Raw genomic sequence first — 17,875 nt, forward strand, 5'->3', positions numbered from 1 at the left:
TTCTTCCTTTCCTGCCTCGAACCTGGGCACGATGCTCCTCAGACCGGCAGCCACCATCCTGTGGCTGTGACAGTGAGAGCTATGCACTGAGGAGGCCAGAGCAGGAAGGCGGGGTGCCCAGCCTTCTGATGACTGACTTCAGTGGCTTCATCAGCCATGATCAGCTTACCTATGATTTTCTTGTTAACTGAGAAACAGGAGTGACTGTTTGAGTAAGTACCTTCAATAGGTGTTATAGACTGAATTGTGCCCCTCCAAAATTCCTGTGAAAGCCCTCACCTCCACTACCTCAAAATGTGACTGTATTTGGGGATTAATGCTTTTAAAGAGATAAATAAATTTAAAATGAAGCTGTTTGAGTGGGACCTAATCCAATCTAACTGGTGTCCTTTCAAGAAACAGATATTATAGGATGCAGGAGAGAGAACCAGGGGTGGAGCATGGCTCCTGAGGAAATGCCATGTGAGGACACAGCCAGTGGGTGGCTGTCTTCATGCCGGGGAGGAGCGCTCCCCAAAACAGCCCTGTCAGCACCTTGGTCTTGGACTTCCAGCCTCCAGAGCTGTTTAAGCCACCCAGTCCAGGGCATTTTGTCATGGCAGCCTGAGCTGACAGATACAGTGGGGTTTCTTGGACATGCAGCTAAAAGCAGTCTTACTGAGGCAAAGACCTAGAATAATGATAAAAATCACATGTGTTCTTTTAGCATTTCAAAAACAATAATTTTCGTATTTTAACATGTTTCTATATATTTGACTGTATATTCCTATATATTTGATTTGAGTTGTCTTAACTTACAGGGTACTTGCTTTCATTGAAATTTCATAACTCTGTTTATACACAGTGATTAGGTAAATCATGTATATCCTTAGTTAGCTTATCTACCTACCTACCTACCTACCTACCTACCTATGTTAGTTTTACATCTTCCTTTACGGAGTTGAAACATTTCATGTTAATGGGCTTAAATCATTTCCCATAATTATGAACTTGAGTCATTGCCTCTTTTATAATTTGATAAGTTATATGCACATATTGAATTTCTCTGTTATCAGTCTAAGTTCTGGGCTAAGTTTTTTTTTTTAAACAAAATAAAGATGGTTTTGGTTCTTTTTTCTTACCTTTCAATTTCTAAGGTAATTTTTAAGTAGTCTAGGAAATGTATTAAAGTCTTTTTAGGTAGTTGGTGATTTTTTTTCCTCTAATATTCTTTTGTGTGGAGACCTTAATTAAGTGCTATATAGTATTTTGCTTGATTTAGTGCTTTTGTAACAGGATAGCACACGCTTCTTAAACCACACAGAAATTTGCTAGTTTAGATGTGCTATATTTTGTTTAAAACGCTCTACACAGAACCCAGTATAGCTACATAGTATAGAATGGGTCAAGGCAATGAGATGCCTTTATGTATGTGCGTGAAATATCAGGGACCTCATATAAACTGATTTTAAGCCGTTTGGCTCTTTCAAGCAATCATAACTCATTCTCAATTTTTAAATCAGATTTATACAGTAGCCAACACATAGTAGGCTCTTAAATGTGTCCTAAAATGATTAGGTAAGATGGGGACACTGTCCCCATGATGTTATTCTATTTTATTTCATGGTTTTGTGCATTCTATTTTGGATTTGTATGCATTCTGCTCTTTCTAAAATTGGTAGTTAAGCAATGCATTTCTTAACATTGATTGTCAATTTTTGTCTTATTCTTAATTTTCATGTGGTTATAGTGAGGCAGACGGGGGTATCTATCTACCTTTCTGACACCCCCTTTCCTGGGTTGAAAATATGTTGACCTTGACTATAACTTTGACATTTAGGAGAGTTGACTAGACACTTTGTGATTGTAAATGCCTATTCCTGTAACATCCTCAATAACAAAATAAAATAATCCAGAAAATTGTTAAGATATGTGAACATCTTATATAGGAGTTGGCTTTATATAGCAAAGACTAAGAGTTCATTTTCTGAAGAATCCTTAACTAAACTGAAGGATGGGCTTTCGGTATGGAGGCTGTAACTCTTTGTTATAACCACAGCATCTAGAGAAATATATGTTTCATCCTTTTAAGAAAATGACATGTTTGAAATTTTTTTGGAGGGATGGTATAAAATGTGTCCATTGCATGACTCATTTTGGAGTGTAAGAGGTGATATGAATTCAATTATCATTGAAATTTTTACCCTGTCTGCTTTACTTACTTAGACCATATGACCTTGCAAAGAGTTGAGCAAAGCTGACACAATGGAAGAAAAAGTGATTATCCAAAACTCATTCTATCTAGATCGAAAAGGATATATTTTATGCCTGAGGATCCGACACAGGGAAAATAACTTTGTGAAGTTCTCTCAAGTATATTGGGAAGGAAACCAGCTATTTCAAGTGCCTAGTAAAGATCAAGCATTCCACCAGGTACTTTCATTTGAGAAGTTGATGGTTTGAACATGAAAGCAACCAACCTACATGGTCAAAACCATCAATTTCCCAAATGAAAGTACCTGGTGGAATGCCTGATCTTTACTAGGCACTTGAACTTTTGTGTAAAATGAGTTCAGATTAGGGATACTGGTTCTATGAAAAAGGCTCTGAAAAGGGAATTGGGAGATTCCGATTTTTAGGCGTGTAGTTGGAGTTTCTTCTAGCTGACTAAGTGTCCCTGAGCCATTTGCTTATTGTCTCAGGTGAAGGGCTTAGGCTTGTATAATTCTTTCTGATTTACCCTTTTGCTATCAATGAAGTGTTCATTTTTGTCTGTAGTAATATCTCCTGTGTTGAAGTCTATTTGTATTATATTGATATAGCCAGTTCAGCTTGTCTTTTGCTTACTGTTAACATGCATGATGTAACTTTTTCCTTTCTTCCACCCAATTTGTGTTTCAATTTAAAGTGTGTCCCTTTGTAGTGTGAATAGTGTATTCTTCTTTTTCTAAAAAAGACTTTATTTATTTTATTATTGTTATTATTATTATTATTTTTAGAGAGGGAGAGAAACATCGATGTGTGGTTGCCTTTCACGCACCCGCTCCTGGCGACCTGGCCCACAACCCAGGCCTGTGCCCTGACTGGGAATCGAAATAGTGACCCGTTGGCCTGCAGGCCTTCATTCAGTCCACTGAGCCACACCCGCCAGGGCTGCTTTTTAAAATGATAGTAATTATTATTAATCTATTCTGACAGTCTTCTGGAGTTAGTTTTAGAAGGTATGTTAAATTCTCATTTTGATTTTCTATATCTTCTCTTTCTGATTTAACTGTATAAGATCATCTTGTATAGGTTGGATATTAGTGTAGCTAATTTCCTGAATGAGTTGCTCTTAATAAGACACAAACAGAAAACAGTTTTATATAGCTTTATTCTCCTCCCACTTTTACTTTGACTTATTATTTTTGGCAGATCCCATGGCTTTTGAGCTGTTTTAAAGTATTGGAACAGTCTAATTTTCAAATATTGGGAAAACTGGTAGAGTATAAATTAAAACTTCATTTTCCTGCCAGTTTATGGGCTCTCCTGTTTTCCTTCGTCCAGCCTGACCCCTGGCTTAGTGATCATCAGTAAGGAAGAAAGGTCATTTCTAGTTTAACTCTTCTCTCTGCTCCTCCTTTTACCCAATGTCTCTGGCTTCTCCAGAGTTGTCGGGAGTCAGCAAAGGGCCAGGGCTGTTACACGTAGCTGGTGGCAGTGTTTTTGTGGCCAGCTCTTTCTCATACATATCCTGATGGGTTCTTTGGTGACCTTGTGCTGGGTTCATTGACACCATGCCATTATTGGATGTGTGCAAGTCTTGGATAACCACTCATGACCTTCAGCTCTTGTCCTCTGATGGTGTATCACTGGGATGTTCCTCAGTGCCTTTCCAGACAGCCCATTTGGGTGGAGACCTTTCAGGCTCATTCCAACCTCACTATTCTCCATGGGAAAACTCACATGTTAGCACCATTAAACTGAAGTGTAGCCCATTTCTGCTTTTACTGAGGCTCAGTTGACTTATTCTACTATTGCAGGCAGCATCCATGAGGCTGGAAGGCTCCAGACTCATATATGTCCGACAGAGTAGGTTATGAGGTTCCGCAGGAGAAAAGCAACTAGCCAGGAAATAGACTAACAACCTCTTTCATTACAGAGATCCCCAAGGTGTGAAGGGTTGTTTTAGGCATTTGTTCTGAGCTGATAGAAAGGGAAGGAAAGGGAATCACTGCTCTCTACTGAAAATTCTCTTTGAAGAAGTTTCTTCTGCAATGCAAGTTCTTCTCATGCATGGACTGCAGAGGTGGCCTCTGGACTGGTTGGCCATGTGTAGCAAGTCCTGAGGTCAGGTGAAAGGAGCCCATCAGCTGTTGTCCTTAGCATTGAGATTTAGGCTGAAAATTTGAAACAATATGAGACTTCCCCTTCTACTTAAGAGAATATCGCAATTATTGGCTCAATGGCAAGATGCGTAGATAAGTGTTATACTTTCAGCTACATTTGTAACTTGTGAACTTCCACACTCTATAATCTCCCATCACAGTAATGAGAAATACTAAGTACAAATACAATGTACATATACACACATTCCAGTATATTTATAGCCCCGATATAGCTGTCAGAGAAAGCGATGACATATGACGGGGTTACCTCAAATATATTTTAAGAGTTACAAAGAATAAATAGCATGGATAAAGGAGATTGGTTTAGAACAAGAAGCAGGGTGTTTTCCTAATTTTTGGAGCAGATACAAATGAATATAAAATATGTTTATCAGTTCATTGGTTATTTTATTTTATTTTTATTTTTTTAAAGATTTTATTTCTTTATTTTTAAAGGGGGGGGGGAGGGAAGGAGAAAGAAAGGGAGAGAAGCCTCAATGTGTGGTTGCCTCTCAAGCGCCCCTACTGGGGACCTGGCCCACAACCCAGGCGTGTGCCCTGACTGGGAATTGAATCAGTGACCCTTTGATTCACAGACTGGCGCTCAGTCCACTGAGCCACACCAGCCAGGGCTGGTCAGTTTATTTTAAAGGAGAAAGTAACCTTAAAATATTTAATATGACTTCGTATTATAATCTATAGGTGATAGTATAAGAAGTTGTTTTAAAGTTCGGAATTTAATTTTGACTGCAGTTAATTATCAATAATTTTTAAAACATATTAATGTGTTACCGTTCACTACACAGTAGTGATTTATGTAAATAAAAAGGAGAGTATATCTCAGTAGTGTTTAAGATTTAACAAATAACTGGAGTTTATAAAAGTATTACATGATTATGCTAAAAATATTGGAGAATAACTGAAAAACACAAAGAAAGCAGCAGAAGTACCCTTAATCTAATCATAAATAGATAACCATTACAGGCCAGAATGAAAAACACCAGATTACTTTTTGTTTATTGCTACATTTTTTTCTACAAGTCATAAAAAACTGTTTTTCTTTTTTCATGGCAGAACTGTTTTTGATCTATATTTAATCAGCTCACTTATTTTTCTGTTAAAGACTAAAAAGAATTCCCTTTCATGGCCAGACTTTGTATGTAGGAAGCTGTACCAAGATTGTGTCCAATATAATCAGCAATCTGCTAAATATAACTTCTCAAACTTTATTTGTAGAGTAGACTTTTGGGTAATTTTTCTGAGCCTTAGTCAGTAGTTAAGAATTACTTTAAGAGACAGAAAGAGAAATAAGGAAAGTGAGCTATGGCCTAAGAAAAGAGGTATTTTAACACTTAAGCCTGTTTTTAATTCTAGCCCTGGAGCTGCCTTTGGCTGTTAATTTCATGTGGACTTCAATATGTCATTTTCTCAGTAGGACAGTGTCTGTCTGATTGTGGGGTCAAATGCAAGGGGGGATATAAATGTTTTTGGCCTATTTTGGGGCGGTGTATACTTTAAGCAAGGTAAGCATCAATGAAGGAGTCCTGATCTGGTAGAAAGCTTGAAGCTTGTAGCCATAGCTTTTAAAAGGAGAAGTTCTGTACAGAGTTCTACTTTAAATAGTATCAGATACTGTCTTTGTAAAAGTATCTTCATTCTGTTTCTTTCATTATGAAGCCCATCTTTTAGAATCCTTAGTCTTAGGGGGAGAGTTACCACGTGGAAAAATAACTTTATAGAACAGTAACTATGAGTGCTATGGTGTTACATAATTGAGAATACTATTTTTTTTTTCTGTGTCATGGGAAAGTATTCAAATGGATTAGGTAAGAAAAAAATGTTTATTTTCTTAGGGATAATTAAGACATTTTATGAGAAAAGACTTGATGTCCTTTTACTAACTCATGATTTTTCCCCCCAAAAATCTGTGTATGGAAAATTTAAAAATAATAGATAACTAATAGAAAAAAGAGAGAAAAATGGAAACATGCTTTATCACATAACTATCTCCAAATAAGTTTGCCTTGTAACACATTTTTCAGGTGTTTTTTAAGAAAATGGGTATTAGATAGCTATCCTTATAGAAACAAGAACTTGCAAAAAATGTCAGATTGTTTAAAAATCGCTGGAAGGTTAACCTGAAGTGGCAGAGCAAAGAGGCTCATGTTTAGGCTAAAACACTGAGGTTAATGTTTTCATCTATGCACGTACATTAGAGATTGCACATATTGCATACAAATAATAGCCAAATGTTTCGCGGGTGGTGAGTCTGTTTATTTCCACGACAATTTATGAAGTTGTTAAATTAGGTTTCTTTGGAGTCATTACAGTTTATTTCATTAAGATGTTTACTGAATAAATATTTTCACTAAGGTTTTCATCAACCTCAAAGGGTATTATTTATTCAGTAAAAAAGTGTGAGGATTCTATGGCAGAAATGGATTTGTTATTTTCTTTCTATAGTAGATTTTTTCCCCTTTTGGTTCAAATGAGTCTATTATTTTAAATTGCTTCAATAGATCTGCTACCTTGTGTGTATTTGTAAGCCCACAACTGTCCAGGGTTCCAAGATCTTAGTGCCATACATTCTGTGAGCATGACATGAAAGCCACAGTGCTTGTGTGTACTCTGCAGATGGAGGGGCCGTTGATTTCTGAGAGGAACTATAGCCTTAGACTCTAGATTTATTTTGTATCATTTCTAAGTCATACAAATACAGGGTGACTTATTTTTTTTACATGTTGTAACTATGTAGAACCTTTGCGATATCTTACAGCTGTTAAGATGAGCTAGGGAAGATCTGTCATGCACAGTATCTAGTTTCTGACGTCGGCAAACAGTAATTGTGTTTTATGTTACAGTGGACCCTCACTCTGCAGACACTTGTGGCCACAGAGTGAAAGTTCTCGTGAATGCTATTTCAGATAAGGCCCCTGTACAATTTATAAACCATATTTGAGTAAAGACCAAAGTGAGGAAGCAGCATGGTGTAGCAGAAAAGTGAGAGCTGACATTCCTGGGTTTGAATGTTGTGTGTGCCTTTTACTAGGTATGCAAACCTTAGGTGAGCTCCGTAGCTCCCTCTGAATTTGTCCTCATCTGAAAGGGGAGGTTCTAGTGACTAACTGGGGGCTGTGAAGATTAATTAAATACTGAATATAAAGCACTTAACACATCAGTTGGCTTATAATGGGCACTTAGCAAGTGTAGGGCTTTTCTTTCTATAGACATTTGACAATTAAATATGTTATGTTGGGCCAGAAGAACAATTCATACATCACATGATGTTCTAGAAAGGATGTTCACAGATTTTTTTTTTTTGAGGATTGAATGCTTTTCATAAAGTCTCTTGGAAAAGTAATGTGTATGTTGTTTTGCTCATGCATTCATTCATTCAGCATTTGTCAGTAATTGTTACATACCAGCTTTCCTCAGCTCTAGAAGTTTGTGTTCTATCAAGAGAGATCAACATGTAGGAGAGAAATACTGTAGAATTTTAAGTTCCGCAGATGTGCGTGGTTGAGGCCCCGTAGAAGCCCAGAGTAGGGGCATCTGAGCCAGGACAGCCCTGAGAGGTATTAGCCGGTTCTTGTTTTCTGAGAGGTATTTCATTTCTGATGCTTAATTTAGCCATACCTCTAAATATTTTCTTTTCTTTGTTGAGACATACAGATTTTTGAAGACTCTTAAGTTAGAAGATTCTCCATTTCTTAATCGCTGTGGAATAGCCTTGCTCTGTTTTGTGTCATTTTCTTTTGTGTCCCTAACAGGAGAATGCAATGTTCCACAGGAGGGCATGTAGTAGAATGATGTTTGGCCCACTATTTCTCATGGTTTTCCTGATGACTGCTCTCCTTTAAGTGAGTTGGCCTTTTAGTGTGAGGCATCCTCTTGATAAGTGGAAACTGTTGATGAGGTCAGTGATGATTACGTAACTGTGTTATTGGACAGTTATGTGGAGCATCACAGTTAGTGGAAATAGGAACAGCTTCTGAGAACACAGGGGAAAAGATAAATTATATCTGCTGTTTGTTAGACTATTTTTGGCTGTGAATTATAGAAAACAGAAGCCTAAACTCACACAAGTTTGTCACAACTAACATGAAATGCAAGTTTGGGAATTTAATCATTTTGGGCAGGTGCAGCATCTTAGGGATGGGACCAGAGAACCAGGATATTTCTGCCTTTTCCTCTTTATTATCTGGCTTTTGTCCTCATGGTTATGAGATGGTTCTGCACCTCATAGCAGCTATTCCTGGGAAAGTGAAAGGAGATGTGTTCATAGCATGAGAATAAACTATCTTGGTGATCTCTCTTGCATCTCATTGCTCAAAGCTGTGCCACATGGCCATGGTAGCTACAAGGGAGCCTGGGGGACAAACCATTTTAACCTTGCATATTGCTACCCAGAAGGAAATCAAGGTTATGAATATTAGTTAGACACATAGTGATGACAGCCATATCTAGGGAATTTATTTTTGTCATTTTTAGTGGCATTAGGTTTAGCTTTCATGATTTGGTGAGTAGTAGTTGCCACCTCATTCACTTATTTATTTGATAAATATTTGTTAAATGCATCATACCTTATGATATACTATTCCCAATTTAGTAAAACTAGACATCAAAATATGGCTGCATACATAAAAATTCATGGGTGAGTATGGATATAAGCTAATGGGAGTTTCTTTTAGCTCATGAAGTAAATTGCTGGAACTGTGATTTTTCACGTGGAAAGCAAGTGAATTTTGTTTAGCTGACCTCCATCATGCAGCTTGTTCATAATTATTACCCACACACTCCCTTCTCTGACCCTTATCTCTTCACCAATAAATTGGAAAGCCTACCTCATAAGGGCAAGTTGCTCTGGTTTCCCCATATACTCCCTTTCCCTGCTTTTATGTGCTTAGCCATTACGTCAGACAAATCTTTTTCAGAATTGGTCATTGTTTCTTTATTGGAAAGGAAACAGATTGTTTTAGGCCAGGAAAACTGGAAAAAGAAAATAGAAAACCATCAACTACATTTGTTTTTTTAAATCAAATCACATGTTAGGATTCAGTGCTGGGTCTTGTGCATATTCTATTCAGAGGAAACTCAAGTTTGTTCTTGTCCCTGGTTCACTTTGAAGCAGACTTGGCACAGATTTACAGGGTCTTTCCCCAAACCATGACAGAAATCCTGCTTTTTAATTTACATCCAAGGTTAGATTTCCAGTAGTGGTATCTAGTAGGATCAGTCAGTCAAATTCCGAGGCTGTGAGGATGACTTTACTTGGTGTGTGACTTTCCTACTCTGTTGTGAAAACTGAGTTCTAGCTTCATGTGATCTCGTCTAGTGTCTTTCAGTTTCTAGCTGGGCTAATGGTATAATCTATCAAGTGCCCATCTTTTGGCTGTTACACACAGTAGCAGATCACTCAGGTAGCCCAACTGGGTGGTAGATCTGATAGTTTTTATTTGTGGTCCCAAACTTTGCACTAATAAAGAATCTTTTCTTTTTTAAACGGTCCCCTCTCAGACCTCTTGTTTATAGAGTTTTTGTTCATAAAACAGAGCACATTGATATTAACTATAGGTCATCCAGTTCCCTACTTACATTAATGAAAGAAATATTTAACTGTCAGCAATTTTTGACAAGCATGAGATAACCAGTGTTTTTATTTAGATATCACTTAATTCAAAGCAGAGTTACTTGAAATTAAAAAAAAAGCTTTACTGCAGTTAAATATATAATTTTTATTTGGCTTGTAACATATCAAGAGAAAACTTCAAGGCTATTAGTACTTCATTTATAAAACTGTAACTGTAGGCTGTTCATTTTTCCTACTGTGGTACTTAGTGACCATCTTTTCATGTTTTGGAAAATTTTAAATGTAACATATAAGTATAGTGAATATTAGAACGAATCTTTGTGTATCCACATTAAACCTTCATGTATCCATTATCAAACCTTCATATATCATCATTAAACTATAAAAAAATCATAGCCATTTTGTTTCATCTGTTACCTTTCCTCATCAATAACCCCAGCTGGATTTTTTGGAAGCATATCCAAGATGTATTACTTACGGGTGGCCCAGTTATGAACTGAGAATCTATGAGCTCTATCCCAGTTGTAACTCTGCCATAGATTATGGTTTGGCTCAGTGTGTGAATGTCGACCCATGTTTCTATATCAATCATCAATCCCTCTTGCCTTTTTTTTTTTGTTAGCAGAATTTACCTGCAATTATAGATTCAGAAAATAGAATGGGCAGCTATTACTGACCCTAACTGTACTATATCGGCAGTGAGAGCCAAAGCAATGATGACTCACAGTTGAAGTGAAGAAAAACAGGCAAAAAACCAAACCAAAATGAAACAAAAGAACCAAAAAAACCAAGTCTCCAGATACTGGCTTGCTTTGGGGAGAGTCCATGGGCAGAATTGGTGTTGCTTTGAAAGAAAGAGGTTCTGATGCTAACTTTGGCCGGGAAGGGTTGCGCTCATCCTTGGCTGTATGCAGGCAGGTGTGCATGTGGTTGCAGGATTCACACTCCCTTCAGTCAGGTGTTGAGAGAATTTCTTACTTAATGTTTGAAAAGGATTTTTATTGTCTGAAAAGAAGGCGGTAACTGAAGCAAGCACCAGCTAATCTCAGAGTCCCCTTTAATGTGTGTGCTTGTGTGTGCCTTGAATTTATGCGTTGGCAGTCATTTCAGGCCCTTGGAGCTCTTTGGTCAGAAATCCTGGTGGTTGTTTCTGAATCTACATATCATTATCTCCATTTGAAGTTAAATTTTTTTTTAAAGATTTTATTTATTTATTTATTTATTTTAGAGAGAGGGGAAGGGAAGGAGGAAGAGAGGGAGAGAAACATCAGTCTGTGGTTGCCTCTCGCGCAGCCCCAACTGGGGACCTGTCCGGCAACCCAGGCATGTGCCTTGACTGGGAATTGAACCTGTGACCCTTTCATTCGCAGGCCAGCACTCAGTCCACTGAGCCACACCAGCCAAGGTGAAGTTAAATTAATTTACACATGAAACCTAACATAATCAGGGTTAGAGTCAAGATTACATTCTTGTGGACATTATTCTAGTGGTCATTTTAATTCAATTGGATGGAAACAACTTATAGTAGTAGATGGTTAACTTATATAAAACTAAATCGTTTACTTCCTTATTTGGGCTTGAGTATGTAAAGTTAAAATATTAGAATATTTACTCTATACCAACACATTATTTTGAATAGGGAAATCACACTTAGTATTTATTTGTGATTAGCATGATTTTATGTCAATGATTTATTGAAAATAACAAATGTAAAATAAAATCAGATGGATCCTATTTTGATTTACTTTTTTAATGTATTTTTCTTGATCTAAAAGTCTTAGCTAAGAAAACTAGAGCCCTTATGTATATGGCTTATTAGCTTGGACAATAAAAGAAAAATCAACAGGAGACTTCATTTAAAGCCCTATTATCTCCTGTTATCTACACAGACTATTACAGCCTCTTCACCTCAGTTTTCCACTAGTAAAATAGAAATGGGAGTGGAATTTTATACATTTATTACTTCATTTATACATTTATTTCATGGAATTAAACAGAATTTTGACTATAGTCATTGAGATAGATGTGAAGTAAATATTTTAATTCTAATTTTGAAAAATTCCCTTTTACTTCTTATCCATTTCCATTTGCTTTTGTCCATTTGCTCCTTAGAAATCATATAATTGGAATGAAAAATGTTCAAAATATTTCATTTAGACAGAAATAAAGAAATTTTAAGTCTGACTTGAAAGTTTTCTATTGCTTAATATTGTAAACAAAACCGTAACATCAGGAAAAAAAATAAGCAGGTCATTAAATTTCACCTTTGCTACTTTCTATCATTAGTGGATAGCCTTTCTTCTTTTTCCCCCCACAGGCAAGGACGTGTTCTCTATTATACGGAATCCTGAAATGTGATCTTTGAAAAGGTAGGTATACGTACTTTTTAAAATTAATTTGTGACTTTTAAAAGTTTTTGTTATATTGAATAAATTACAACTCAGGCTATTTAATCGGAGAGCAATTTTTATGCTGCTAATGCCTGCCATGGTGATCGAATTAAAATCTCAGGTTCAACTTTCTAAATTCAGTGTTGAATTTGCCTGGCTTTTTAAAAGAATGATGATTTTGAGTGAGTAGTTCATGTTTATAGCAGTCAATGCCTGTGATGTATAGTAAAAATGAATGTCTCTCAGTAGCTACTTTTTTTTCTTTATTGAAATAGATTAATTTCAGCTTCTCTTTGGCTGACATCATTCTAGGAAGCCCAGATAATTTGAAAGTATAATGTGGTCTGTGGTCAGTAAAAGTTATTACACCTTCCATTTTTTTGTAAGGCTTTTATTTTTTATTTTTATTTTTTCAGAAAGTGAGTTGTGATATGCTTGATACTTTATCAGCTATAACAAAGTTATGAGTATTCTTAGGTTTATGGCACTTTTTTAAATCTATATAGACTCTCCAAGATGTTTCTAAATTTCATGGACTGAGCTCCTCGCCCAGCAGTTGCTTTTGTTTTCATCTGATAATTTTTTACACTGAAAGATGTGCTTGGGGACTTCGATTCTGATGACAGCAACGTGTCCAGAGAAGGGCCTACAGAGACAGGAAAGCTCTGAATGCAGGGACTGTGCTGGGTCTGATGGGTTAATCACCTCAGACCACAGGATCTCCTCAGACATTTTACGACATTCTAAGACCACAGTGGTCAAATGTGACCTTGTGCCACTAGCCTCCAATGTTTCCCTTTAGTCTCCTCTCAGATTGTAAGATTTTAGGGCTAAGACTGTTCCTGCGCAGAGAATATATGGTGTAGAAACATTCCTTCCATGTTTTATAATGGGGTGGTGATGAGGTCTTTGCTTACTCTTCTATCAGCTTCACCAAAGTGACTCTTCGTCTCCAGCTTTCAGGGAACTTGTCTAGCTCATGGCCATCCCCAGCCTAGGAACAGCTCAGTTCTGACACAGCTCCCAAGTTAGTTACCCATATATTACTTACAAAACCTCACCTACCTCTAGATGGTCAAAAGGAGAATTATGAAATGTACTAGATCATTGGGAATCTAGTGTGAGGAACAAACATGTTTTAGGATCTCTGAATTGAAGAAGAGGTGAAATATTTGGCCTACTTAAGATAAATTGAAACACCAGCGTAAAATCGGCATTTGAATATAAATCCTACAAGAGTGCATTTGAAAATAGAGACATCAGACGGCTGATTTGTTTCAGAAATGGACTTCAAAAATCTGTTGTATGCAAATTACTTACAGTAAAATGTCTGCAAAGTCGCTAAGTAAATGTTTGCTATGTTTTTTCCTCGAATTATATCCTCAGGTTTTGGCTTCAAAGATGACACAGAGAGCAACATCTGTTAAGCACAGGCAGAGAGTGAGGATACTTTTGATAAAATGATGATAGGAAAAGACTTGATGAACATAATTAAATGTTGAGTTATAGGAAATCCAAACTGTTAGACCTTGATCTTCTCTGAAGCTAGAATGGTAACTGGGCTTAACTGCAGCTTATATTATTATCCATCAAGATAAAAGAGGGGACCCCAAAAAACCCAGAATTTACTTATAAAAAATTGTGTATTTATTCTTGCATGCTTAAACTTCAGTCATCTTCCAAGTACTCTCCATTGGATGCAATATACCTTTCAAGATTTTTTTTCCACTGCTCAAGCAATTTTTGAACTCACCGATTTTGATGCCTTTTAGTGCTTCTGCTGGGTTTTTTTTGTTTATTTGTTTCACCTCTTCCACATCAGCAAAATGTGTCCCCTTGAGGACTTTTTCATCTGGAGAAACAAACAAACAAAAAAGTCACGTAGGGTGAGATTGGGTGAATAGGGAGGTGAGGCACGGAGCTCATGCCATGTTGCATCAAAAACTGATGAACGCTCAAGCACAGTGGTGGGCAGGTGTGCGTAGATCACCCGTCATGAAATGCACAAACGTGTTGACAGAGTCTTCAAAACAAAATTCACTGAAGCCAAGTGCAGCCTCTCACAACAGTGTGAGCAGGTAGACTGTTACAGCTGGGTTCCTAGAACACTCACCTTGCGAGGGAAGCCTGTACTACAGGGGCTCAACCTCCAGAAGATAATTCTTTTTTTTTTGGGTCCCCCCCTCATATTCAATGAAAAAAATTGACTTCAAACATTAGGAAAACTTCTTTCTCTATTTCTCATAACACCAATCCAAAGCCCCTCTTGGGAGTAGTGGCTCACGTCTCTGCAATGTATTGTCATGTATCTGATGAACATAGAGGGGCAGGGTCTTTAGAAGAGGGCTCCTAACCTGCGGGAGTCACAGAGCCCAGGAAGCTGGGGGATATTCTAAGAGGTCTTGGAGCCCATGGTAAAACCAAGGATGACTCATGTATTAAGTAAATACCATTTTTCCTTTTTAATGCATATGACTATTTGACAACTTTCTATAGCTGCTGCCGCTATGAAGAAATGTACGTGAATATAAAACGTTACTGAATTAAGAGGGGCTTCTTGCTATAATTTTTTTTCTTTTACTTTTTTAAATCCTCACCTGAAGATGTGCTTATTGATTTTAGAGAGGGGAAGGGAGGGAGAGAGGAAGAGAAACATTGATGTGAGAGAGAAACATCTATCAGTTGCCTCTTGCATGCACACTGACTAGGGACCAAACCCACAACCCCGGCATGTGCACCAACCAGGAATCGAACCCACAACCTTTAGGTGTACAGGACAATGCATCAAACAACTGAGTCACACTTGCTAAGGCTAATGTATTTTCTTAACAGGAATTAAAGCATGACTTATAAGTGGTTAATAATTCATTTGATGTTGAAAATCTGTCTTCATAATCAGAAAGGTTAAGAATTTTTGCTCTAGAAAATAGTGAAGGTGTCTAAATCAGGTTAGGGTTGAACCCATATCTAACCAAAATAGAGCCAGAATGTTTGTAAACAGTTAAAGGAAATATATATATATATATATATATATATATATATATATATATAAACATACATTTGTATATTTATATTTATATAAGATATATTATATATTATAAATAATATATTGTCTTTCTGGGGACAATGGAGGAACTTCCTCCTAAAAGACTTTAAACATTCCCACTTTCTTGCACACTGGATTTGTTAAAGGCCATTGGAAAGGCTAGACCTGTACTGTGCAATATGATAGCCAGTAGCCACATGTGGCTATTTAAATCCAAATTTAAATTAAGACTTAATTAAAATTTAAGTTCATCATTTGCACTCTCTACAATTTGCTTAGTGGCCACATGTGTCTAGAGGGTACATACTAGGCAGCACATAGACGGTTTCCATCATCACAAAAGTTCTTTCAGACAGTGCTGGGAATGGCTGTCACCTCCAGGTCATTTCTGTACTCCTTTTAGTAGCTCTGTTCCTGAGGCCCTGACATTGAATGGAGAAGATGAAGCCTGCTTTGCCTTCTGGGATCTTGTGGGATTTTATGGACACAAATCCCTAGTGCATTTGTGGAAAAGAAGATTGTTTTCCCCATGATGCTTTTCCAATTCTCCTCCTTCTCATGCTGCCCACATCCCATGACAAGGGGCAGGGGTCTGTGTGCCAGTCTGCGCTAACATTTTGTGTCTATAGTAGACACATGTCACCTTTTGGGTGGCCCAGCATCTGAATCTTTTTCCTGAATTTGAGGAAATCCATCATGGTGTGAGGCTGGGTGGGTAAGAGTGCCTTGTTTCTTTTAACTTCTGAAACAAGTGCCCACTTTTGAGTTTTCCCAGACTCCCGGCAACCAGCAGGAGCACAGGATTTAAGTTCTGAGAACCTGGGATTGTGCCTCTGGAGGGATGGCTTAGAACTCTCTGCATCTCTGGGCAGGCAGCAGCTTTGGTGGCTTTGTGCAGACCTACCTGTGGTGACCAAGGCCAGTGACTTCGGTGGTAGGTGTGACAGAGTTGACTATTGAGAAGAAAAGAGAAATATTAGAAAAATAGCTTTTCTGTGTATGTTGGGGCCCAGATTAGTTTCATCTATTTCAACTGACGTATTCCTCTACGTGGGGTAATACTAACAGGATAATTAAAGACCATCAGGAGAACCAGACATCAGTGATTCATGAAATTAGTCATAACAGAAGTAAGACATCCTGATGTTCCTTTATGGAAAGCCCTTTCATTAACCTTTAACAAAAGAACACATATATCAGAATTACAAACATCCCACTTTGGTTCGGTAATGAAACAACTTTTTTATTTTTTTGATGGAGATTGGTGTTTATAGTTCTATTTCTTCTCCTCAGATTCTAACCAACACCATTTCCTGAACAGTCACATTTCTGAATCTTACTGGCCAGGCTGATCGGCCTGTTTTGTTTTCCAGGACAAGTAGACTGTGGCATATTGTTTTATGTTTAAGCATATTGTCTGTTCTTTCTGTGTGCTGCTTCCCTACTTGGGTGCACACAGCAGCTGTGTGACCATCTGTGTGAAATCTGGGACAAGTCTTCTAAACCCCATGCTCGTTTTTGTTCCTGTTGGATGTAGGTGACCATGAAATGTAGTGGGTGATTGGGAGACAGGGTTGGAGAAACTTGGGTCTAAATCGTTGCATGAAGAAGGGCCTTTCACTAACCAGGAACACATACACATTTCTGCATAGAAAATCTTTGATGGTCATATTTGTAGTCTTTCCCACAAATAGCTCTATACAATAGAAGAAGGAACATCTTTTATGTGAGAATGAAAGGGAGAAATAAACCTCTATTATACTGAGCCTCTATGCATTGTTTTAATCTATTTGTTACTGAAGCTGACATTACCCTTGAACACCCTCATTCAGCTCCATATACGTTGTTATCATTTCTTCTTAGTTGCTCATTATTTGGAACCTTCCTCTTCACTGAATAGTAGCACATGTTAAACATCCTTATGATGAAGCTATTGGAGAAGCTAGGACACATATTTCCCTATATTACCTCATATTGCATGCAGATAAATCTAAGAATTAGAAGAGAACTAGATGTCTCACTGGGAGGACAATTTGCCAGTTTTGTAAAATGTAGATTCAGCATTTTGAGTGACCTGTTAACCATGAAGATTGTGGTTTCTGAGCATCCAAATTCAGTGATTAATTTTTCATTTCATAAATATATAGTACATCTTTGATGGTTTTGTTAAAAAACATTTTCCAGGTTTAAGAGTTTCATGTAAGCTGTTTAGACAGACAGTAGAGGTGGAAAGGATGCTATGAAATCATCTTATATTAAAATAGGGAGGAAAGTATGTGATGCTCCTTCTGAAGTTTTGAATGTGGTGGTCCCAGCGGGCATCCGTTTGCATTTGGCCTGAGTGTAAATGATTGCTTGGAGCTATCAGGGATTTAATGTTTGTCTGTTATGTAGAGTACTGTGTATTAACTACATTTTCCTCTTCTAAAATGTGATAATAACATCTGTATACTTGTGAGATTATTAGGAGAGTTTTCATATATGTTAATATATTTGAAATGTT

At 37.3% G+C, this 17,875-nt stretch overlaps 1 protein-coding gene across 2 annotated transcripts in view; it reads left to right on the forward strand.

The window, feature by feature from the left end:
- PLCB4 (phospholipase C beta 4) overlaps positions 1 to 17,875 on the forward strand; it is a 392,492-nt gene that overhangs the window by 13,703 nt on the left and 360,914 nt on the right. The window contains exon 2 of one of the 2 annotated variants that reach the window (XM_054574035.1): positions 12,254 to 12,305. The exons of the other annotated variant lie outside the window; for it this stretch is intronic. The gene's annotated coding sequence lies outside the window, so the exon portion shown is untranslated. The remainder of the gene's footprint in view (positions 1 to 12,253; positions 12,306 to 17,875) is intronic. 2 annotated transcript variants of the gene reach the window in all.

This window comes from Pteronotus mesoamericanus, unplaced genomic scaffold (genome assembly GCF_021234165.1).
Source record: "Pteronotus mesoamericanus isolate MK-2021 breed Mesoamerican mustached bat unplaced genomic scaffold, CSHL_Meso_final contig_25, whole genome shotgun sequence".
Lineage (NCBI taxonomy): Eukaryota > Metazoa > Chordata > Mammalia > Chiroptera > Mormoopidae > Pteronotus > Pteronotus mesoamericanus.